Here is a 10207-nt window from a genome sequence, read left to right as displayed (position 1 = left end):
GCGGTGCCCATGTGTTCCAGTGTCCAGCCATGCCTAGCTCTCAGTAAGCACTCAATAAATACCTGTCCAGTGAATGGATGAATGAATGAGTAAATGAAACCAAACTCTTCTCTCTCTCCCCTTGGGACATGCATGTAGCACTGCCGCTTTGCCACGCCGAGTGTGCATGGTGTTTCTCAGGAGTGCTCCAGGCAGTCAGTGACTAAGAAGTGATGAGCAAGGAGAATGAGCGTGGTAGAAGACTATGGCACAAGATCGGGAGAAGGAGGTGGTGTCTGTTCTGGGGGTACTGTGAAAGGCAGAGCCAAAGGCCATCCTTGGGGATACATGGTGGCCTGCAGACTGGGCTGAGGGTGTTGGCTGATTTACCTGATTTAGCAAAAGTGAAGGAGGGAAGAGCCTCACGTGCCCAGCAGGGTGCCCTGGACTTTGTGTTCCCTGCCAGTGCGCCCTGTTGGTGAGCAACTCTATAGCCGAGAGAAGGTCAGGAAACAGCTCAGCCTGCCTGTGGTTCAGCAGGATTGCAACTGGCCCTCGCCTGGGCCAGAGAGCAGTGGACCAGGGTGGAGTGAAGACCCACGCTTGAAGCAGTGAGGATGAAACCCTGGTGTCAGAAAACATACACAGTCGAGACTTGGGTTCAGAACTCAGCTTGACCTAGTGGTGCGTGAAGGTCAGGAACAGAGCAAAGTCCCCAAGAGACTGAAGGGGGGAACAGAAGATGCCCAGGAGGCCTCGCCAGTATAGTATAAGAAGCAGGCAGGTCACCAGAGCCAGCCCCTGCAGGGGTCGGTGAGGGAGGAGGTTTTGGGGACTTGGGGAGAAGATCCAAAGCACAATGGAACTTCCTTGAATCACTGGATAATGCAAGTGCTTGTAGGCAGTAATGAAAAAGAGCTGGATTATGATAGGGGGCAGTAGCACACTCCCCAAACCAAAAATGTCTCCAAATAGTGCCAAATGCCGCCTGGGTGGAAATTGCCCTCCTGAGACTGACCACTGTATATACATTCCCAGGAAGAAAAATACCACTGGTTTGTCTGAGGCCCATGGTGGGGCATTGTGCATGTCACCCCAGAGTAGAGAGGAATGAGAGCTATAATGGGGGAGGGGGGTATCAGATCGACAGTAGGGATGTGAGAAGTGATCCAGAGAGAAGCCTGCTCAGGGGACCGAAGGCCAGCAGGACTGAAGTTAGGCGGGAAGGGCAAAGGAAGGCAGGATGAGGAGGCGGGGTCTTTGTTTAAGTGCACTAAGAAGTCATGGAAGAATTTTTTTTTAATTAATAAGCTTTATTTTTTAGAGCAGTTTTAGGTTTACAGAGAAACTGAGCAGAAAGTACAGTGTTCCCATATGTGTTCCAGACACACACAACCTACCCCGCTACTGTGGAGGAATTTTTAGACGGGAGTGATATGATTCAACGTAACTTTTCTTTTCTTAGTTTTTAAATTATTATGGCAAAAATACACATAATATAAAATTTAGCATCTTAACCATTTTAAGTGTACAATTCAATGGTATTAAACACATTCACACTGTTGTGCAGCCATCACCACCATCCATCCCCATAACTCTTTTAATCTTATGAAAGGGAAACTCTGTACATATTAAGTGATAACTCCTCATTCTCCCCTGCTCCAGCCCCTGGCAACCACTTATCTACTTTCTGTCCCTATGATCTGACCACTCCAGGTACCTCACATAAGTGGAATCATAATATTTGTCCTTTTGTCTCTGGCTTGTTTCACTCAGTAACGTCCTCATGGTTCATCCATGTTGAAGCATGTGTCAGAATTTCCTTTCTTTTTAAGGCTAAGTATATGTATATACCACATTTTGTTTATCCTCTCATCCAGTGGTGGACACTTGGGTTGCTTCCACATTTCAGCCATTGTGAATAATGCTGCTATGAACACGGGTGTACAAATATCTCTTTGAGAACCTGCTTTCAAATCCTTTGGATATATATACCCAGAAATAGAATTGCTTGGTCATATGGTAATTCTATTTTTAATTTTTCATTTTCCGTTCTGTTTTCCACAGTGGCTGTACCATTTATATCCCTACCAACAGTGCACAGGATTCCAATTTCTCCACAGCCTTGCCAACACTTGTGTGGTTTTTTTTTTTTTTTCTGTTTTTTGATAGTAGCCATCCTAATGGGTGTGAGCTGGTATCTCATAGTATTGATTTGCTTTTCCCTGATGGGATGTTGAGCATATTTTCATGTGCTTATTGGCCATTGGAAAATCTTCTTTGGAGAAGTGTCTACTCAAGTCCTTTCTCCATTTTTCAAATGGGTTGTTTGTTTTTTTGTTTTTGTTTTAGGAGTTCTTTTTATGTTCTGGGTGTTAATCCTTTATCAGATATGTGATTGGTAAATATTTTCTCCTATTCTGTGGATAAAGACTTTTGATATACAAATTTTTAAAAAATTTAAATTAAATCCAATTTGTCTATTTTTTCTTTTGTTGCCTGTGCCTTTGGTGTCATATCCAAGAAATCATTGCCAAATCCAATGTCATGAAGTTTTGTCCTATGTTTCCTTTTAACAGTTTAATGTTTTAGGTTTTACATTTATTCTTCTTTTTCCAGATTGTTTTGGCTATTTGGGGTCCCTTAAAGTCCCATATGAATTTTAGGGTAGGTTTTTCTATTTCTGCAAAAAACGTCATTGAGATTTTGATAGGGATTGCATTGAATCTGTAGATTGATTTGGGTAATACTGACATTTTAACAATATTAAGTTTTCCAATCCATAAACATGGGATGTGTTTCCATTTATTTATGTCTTCTTTAATTTCTTTCAGCAATGTTTTGTAGTTTTTGTTGTTCAAGTCTTTTACCTCCTTCATTAAATTATAATAGCAATGAAGGAGTCTTTTACCTCCTTCGTTGCTATTATAAATGAAATGGCTTTTGTAATTTCGTTTTCAGATTGTTCATTGTTCTTGTACAGAAAAGCAACAGATTTTTGTGCATTGATTTTGTATCCTAAAACTTTGCTCAGTTTATCAGATCTTTTTTGTGGGTTCTTTAGGATTTTCTGCACATAAGTTCATATCATCTGCAAAAAGAGATAATTTTACTTCTTTCTTTCCATTTGAATGCCTTTTATTTCTTTTTCTTGCCTGACATTTCTGGCTAGAACTTCCAGTACTATATTGAATAGAAGTAATAAAAGCAGGCATTGTTGCCTTGTTATGATCTTATAGGGAAAGACTTTTCACTATTGTGTTATGTTTGCTGTGGATTTTTCATATATGGCTTTTATGATGTGGAGATAGTTTCCTTATATTCCTATTTTTTGAGTGTTTTTATCATGAAATGATGTTGAATTTTGTCAATTGCTTTTTCTTCAATGAGATATCACATGCTTTTCCCCTTCATTTTGTTGATGTGGTGCATTACATTCATCAGTTTTCATACATTGAACCATCTTTACATTCCAAGAATATATCTCACTTGGTCATGGTGTATAAATTTTTTAATAAACTGCTGAATTATATTTGTTAGTATTTTGTTAAGATTCTTTTGTCTCTTGTAATCTTTTTTGATTTAAAGTCTATTGTGTCTGATATTGGTATAATCACTCCTGCTCTCTTTTGGTTACTATTTGCATGTAATATCTTTCCCATTCTTTCACATTCCATCCTGTCTGTGTCTTTAGATCTCAAGTGAGTCTCTTATAGAAGCATATAGCTGGAACATGTGTTTTTATAAATTCTGCCAATCTCTATCTTTTGATTGGAAAGTTTAATCCCTTTTCATTTAAAGTAATTATTGACAAGGAGAGACCTCTGTTTTCTATAGTCCTATGGCTATTTTTGTCTCTCATTTCCTATAATCCTGTGTTCTTTTGTGTTTAGTTGTTTTTTTGCAGTGAAATGTTTCAATTCCATTCTTATTTTCTTTTGTGCATATTTCTTAGCTATTCTTTTTGTGGTCACCATGGGGATTACATATAAGATCCTAAAGTTATAACATTTTAATTTGAATTTATAGCAACATAAATAACATACAAAATTCTGCTCCTTTACAGTTCTGTCCCCATCCTTTTCAGTTGTGATATCACCAATTTACATCTGTATACATTGTGTGCGCCCAAACATAAACTAATAATTCTTTTAAATGCATTAGTCTCTTTAATTATTTAGAAAACAAGATTTGGAGTTTCAAGCCAAAGTTACAGTAATACTAGCTTTTACACTAATAATTGTTTATTTTCTTTAAATGTATTAGTCTCTTAAATCATGTAGAACAAAAGAAGTATAGTTACAAACCATGTTACAATAATACTAGATTTTATAATTGCCCATGTATTCACCTTTATTGAGAACTTTATTTCTCCACACTGCTTTGAGTTGCTATCTAGTGTCCTTTCAATTTGCAGGACTCCCTTAGGTTCTGTTCACTTTAATCATTTTTTCTTTCTGTTCCTGTCTCAATAATTTGCATTGTCCTATGTTCAAGTTCACTGATTCTTCCTTCTGCCAGTTCAAATCTGCCTTTGAATCCTTCTAGTGAATTTTTCTTTTTCACTTAGCTCCAGAATTTCTTTTAGGTTTCTTTTCAGTTTTTAAAATCTTTTTATTGATAATTCCATTTTGTTCACATTTTTTAAAACTTTCTCCACATCTTCCTTTCGTTCTTTGAGCACCTTTAAGACAGTTGTTTTAAAGTCTTTGCCTATAATATCAACCATTATGTCTTTCTTTAAATTAAAAAAAATTTTTTTAATTATTATTTAGGCTGCACTGGGTCTCAGTTGTGGCATGAGGGGCCTTTTTAGTTGCAGCATGTGGACTCAGTCGTGGCACACATGTGGGATCTAGTTCTCCGACCAGGGAATGAACCCAGGTCCCCTGCATTGGGACCACAGAGTCTTACCCACTGGACCACCAGGGAAGTCCCTCAACCATTAATTCTTTTTCAGGAACAGACTGTTAACTTATTTTTTTTTTTTTTACTTCAATGGGTCATATTTTCCTGTTTCATTGTATATCTTGTGATTTTTTTTTTGGCTGAACACTGAACATTTGAATCTAAAAATGTGCTAAATGAGATTTCCCCCTCTCCCAGAGTTTGCCACTTTCTGTTATTATTATTTTTATTCTTGTAGGCTGTCTCTGTGCTGAGGATCAGTCTGAGGTGTAAACTTAACGGGTTTTTTTAGGTCTTTTCTGAGCCTTTCCTTGGGCATGCACAGTCACTTTCTATTGTAATTTTCCTCACATATGCAGCTGTTTTCGAATGTCCTAGTCTTGAAAGTCTGGTTCCTGAAAGGGGGAAAAGAAAAAAAAAAAAAAAAGAAGAGGCAGGAGGAAGAGTGCTAGCCCTTTAAATCTCTGGAAGTCAGTTAAGCCAGAGGAGGAGGGAATTGCAACAATGGGAGGAGATGGAACAACAATGGCTGCCCACATCTTTGCACGTTTATGATCAGAAGCAGCAATCAGAACACAGATCTCCAGTATTTGGAAGACAGGGTCTCTTTTACCCACCCTTGCTCCCACATGCTGCATGCAATCTGCTCTAGAAACATATGTACAGTTGCTTGCCATGTGGCTGTGGGTGGTTGATGGGTAGCTGCTAATATGCTAAGAGCTGAAATTGATAGCAATTTATGATCTAAGCCTTCTCCTGGAAGTTGCAATCCTTCAACAGACTTCAGAGGTCCCATATAGTAATATCAGACAGATTCTGCCACTGCAACTGTTGTCCAGGTGAGGAGACAGATTCTTGGTCCTTCCTACTCTACCATCTTCCCAGAATCCTCTTCCTAGTTAATTTTTGTATATGGCATTAGTAAGGGTCCAGCTTCATTCTTTTGCATGTGCTGGGTTTTCCCAGCACAATTTGTTGAAAATACTGTCTTTTTCCCATCAAAGATCTTTGGCACTCTTGTCAAAAATCACTTGACTATACATGTGAGGTTTTATTTCTGCACTCTCTATTCTATTCCATTGCCTTGGGAAAATAACCTGAGAAAACACTGGTACAATTTATGTCAGAATATGTTTTGCCTATGTTCTCTTCTAGTTTTACAGTGACGTGTCTTATACTTAAGTCTTTAAGCCATTTTGAGTTTATTTTTGTGTATGGTGTGAGGGACTGTTCTAACCTCATTGAGTTATATGCAGCTGTCCACCTTTCCCAGCACTACTTGCTGAAGAGACTATGTTTTCTCCATTGTATATTCTTGCCTCCTTTGTTGAAGATTAATTGACTGTGAGTATGTGGGTTTATTTCTGAGCTCTCTATTCTGTTCCATTGATCCATGTCTGTTTTTGTGCCAATACCATGCTGTTTTGATTACTGTAGCTTTGTAGTATTGCCTGAAGTCTGGGAGGGTTATGCCTCCAGCTTTGTTCTTTTTCCTCAGGATGGCTTTGGCAATTCTGGATCTTTTATGGTTCCATATAAATTTTAGGATTATTTGTTCTAGTTCTGTAAAAAATATCATGGGTAATTTGATAGGGATTGAATTAAGTCTGTAGATTGCTTTGAGTAGTATGGCCATTTTAGCAATATTAATTCTTCTAATCCAAGAGCATGGGCTACCTTTCCATTTCTTTGAATCATTTTCAATTTCCTTTATCAACGTTTTATAGTTCTCAGCATGTAAGTCTTTCACCTTCTTGGTCAGTTTTATTCCAAAGTTTTGTTTTGTTTTGTTTTGGATGCAATTTTTAAAAGGGATTGTTTTTTACTTCCCCTTTCTGATACTTCATTGTTAGTGTAAAGAAATGCAACAGATTTCTGTCTGTTAATCTTGTATCCTGCTACCTTGCTGAACTTGCTTATCAGTTCTAGTAGTTTTTGTGTGGAGTCTTTAGGTTTTCTATATATAATACCATGTCATTCTGCATATAATGACAATTTTACCTCTTCCCTCCCAATTTGGATGCCTTTTATTTCTTTTTCTTGTCTGACTGCTGTGGCTAGGATTTCCAATACTATGTTGAAGAGAAGTGGTGAGACTGGGTATCCTTGTGTTGTTCACATTTTAGCAGAAAGGCTTTCAGCTTTTCACCATTGAGTATTATGTTGGCTGTGAGTTTGCCATAAATAGCTTTTATTATGTTGAGATATGTTCCCTTTATACCCACTTTGGTAACAGTTTTTGTCATGAATCGATGTTGAATTTTATCAAATGCTTTTTCTGTATCTACTGAGATGACCATATGGTTTTTGTCTTTTGTTGATGTGGCATATCACATTGATTTGCATATGTTGAACTATCCCTGTGACCTTGGGGTGAATCCAACTTGATCATGGTGTATGATCCTTTTTATGTGCTGTTGGATTTGGTTTCCTAATATTTTGTTGAGAATTTTTGCATCTAAGATATTGGCCTGTAATTTATTTTCTTTCTTTTTCTTTCTCTTTTTCTTTCTTTTTCTTTCTTTCTTTCTTTCTTTCTTTCTTTCTTTCTTTCTTTCTTTCTTTCTTTCTTTCTTTTCTTTCTTTCTTTCTTCCTTCCCTCCTTCCCTCCCTCCCTCCTTCCCTCCCTCCCTCCTTCCCTCCCTCCCTCTCTCCCTCCCTCCTTCCTTCCTTCCTTCATTCTTTCTGTAGTGTCTTTGTCTGGTTTTGGTATAAAGGTGATGGTGGCTTCAGAGAATGGCTTTGGGAGTGTTCGCTCCTCTTCAATCTTTTGGAGGAGTTTGAGAAAGATCGGTATAAGTTCTTCTTTGTTATGTTTGGTAGAATTACCCAGTGAAGCCATCTGGTCCTGGACTTTTGTTTGCAGGGAGGTTTTTAAATTACAGATTCGATTTCACTTCTAGTAACTGGTCTGTTTGAATTATCTATTTCTTCTTGATTCAGTTTTGGTGGGCTATATGTTTCTAGAAACCCTTCCATTTCTTCTAGGTTATGCAATTTTTTGGCACATAATTTTTCATAGTATTCTCTTAAGGTTTTTTTGTGTTTCTGTGGTATCAGTCGTTATTTCTCCTCTTTCATTTCTTATTTTGTCTATTTGGGTCCTCTCTCTTTCCTTCTTGGTGAACCTGGCCGGCCAGAGGTTTGTTGATTTTGTTTACCCTTTCAAAAAATCAGCTCTTGGTTTTATTAATTTTTTCTATTTTTAATCTCTATTTTATTTATTTCCTCTCCGATCTTTACTATATCCTCTCTTCTGCTGACTTTTGTTTGTGCTTTTTTTCCCTAATTCTTTTAGGTGGTAGGTTAGATTGTTATTTGAGATTTTTCTTGCTCTTTCAGGAAGGCCTGTATGGCTATGAATTTCCCTCTTAAGACTGCTTTTGTTGCATCCCATAGAATTTGTATGGTTGTGTTTTCATTGTCATTTGTCTCAAGGTATTTTTAAATTTCCTCTTTGATTTCATCATTGGCCTATTGGTTTTTCAGTAGTATGTTGTTTAGCCTCCATATAAGTATTTTTTTCTTGTTTCTCTTTCTGTGGTTGATTTCTAGTTTCATGCCATTGTGGTCAGAAAAGATGCTTGAAATAATTTCTATCCTCTTAAATTTGTTGAGGCTTGTTTTTGTGTCCTAGTATGTGGTCTATCCTAGGGAATGTTCCATGTGCATTGAGAAGAATGTGTATTTTCGTTTTTTTAAAATGTAATGTCCTGAAGATATCAATTAAGTCCAATTATGCTATTGTTTCATTTGGGATCTCTAGCCTTACTGATTTTCTGTCTGGAAGATATATCCATTGAGGTCAGTGGGGTGTTAAAGTCTCCTATTATTGTATTCCTGTCAATTTCTCCCTTTATGGCTGTTACTATTTGTTTTATGTATTTAGGTGCTCCTATATTGGCTGCATCTGTTAATGAGTGTAATATCCTCTTCTTGATCCTTTTATCATTATATAGTGTCCTTCTTTATCTTTCTTTATGGCCTTTTTTTTTAAAAGTCTATTATGCCTGATATGAGTATTGCTACCCCGGCTTTCTTGTCATTTCCGTTTGCATGAAACATCTTTTTTCTATCCCCTCACTTTCAGTCTATGTGTGTCCCTTGCCCTAAAGTGGGTCTCTTATAGGCAGCATATGTAGGCTCTTGTTTTATTATCCAATTTGCCACTCTATGTCTTTTGACTCGAGCATTAAGACCATTGACATTTAAGGTAATTATTGATAGATGTGTTTTATTGCCATTTTAAACCTTGTTTTCCAATTGATTTTGTATTTCTTTTTTGTTCCTTTTTCTTTTTTTCTTTTTGTGTTTGATTACTTTTTGTATTATGCTTGAGTTCTCTTGTTTAGTTTTGGTTTTTGTACGTCTATTGTATGTTTTTGATTTGTGGCGACCCTGTTTTTCGAGTATATTAACAAATTACTATATCTACTTGCTTTAGACTGGTAGTCATATAGGCTCAAACACATTCTTTAAAAAAGACCTACACTTTCTTACGCCTCTCCCCCACATTCTGTTGTTATAATGTCCTCTTTTACATCTTCATGTTTATCCTTTTTCTGTTCACTGTAGTTATCATTGCTTTCACAATTTATTTTTTTAAAATTCTATGTAGTGGCTTATTTAAGTGATTTATTTTCCAGTTGTGATTTTCTCTTTCCTATAGATTCTGGCTTCTTTTCTGTTTAGAGAAGACTTTTCAATATATCTTTTAAGATAGGGTTAGTACTGCTGTATTCTTTTAGTTTTTGCTTGTCTGAGAAATTCTTTATCTCCCTTTCTATTCTAAATGATAATCTTGCTTTGTAGAGTATCCTAGATTGCAGGTTTTTTCCTTTTCAAGATTTTGAATATATCTCACCACTCCCTGCTGGCCTGCAACATTTCTGTAGCAAAATCAGTTAATAGCTTTATGGGGGTTCCCTTGTAACTGACTCTTTGTTTTTCTCTTGCTCCCTTTAGAATCCTTTCTTTATCTTAAACTTTTGCCATTTTAATTATAATGTTTTGGTGTAGGTCTGTTTGGGTTCATCTTGTTTGGGACCCTCTGCTTCCAGTACCCAGATATCTATTTCCTTCCTTTGGTTTGAGAAGTTTTCAGCTATAATTTCTTCAAATACTTTTTGATCCCCTATTCTCTTTCTTCTTCTGGGATCCCTATTATGCGTAGATTGGCTCACTTTATATTATACCATAGATCTCGTATATTGCTTTCTTTCTTTTTATTCATTTGTCTTTCTGTCTGCTGTTCTGATTGGGTGATTTCTATTATTCCATCTTCCAGATCACTTATTCGTTCTTCAACATTACTTTGCTA

This window comes from Pseudorca crassidens, chromosome 7 (assembly GCF_039906515.1).
Source record: "Pseudorca crassidens isolate mPseCra1 chromosome 7, mPseCra1.hap1, whole genome shotgun sequence".
Taxonomy (NCBI): Eukaryota; Metazoa; Chordata; class Mammalia; order Artiodactyla; family Delphinidae; genus Pseudorca; species Pseudorca crassidens.
This window is presented reverse-complemented; position numbering follows the sequence as displayed.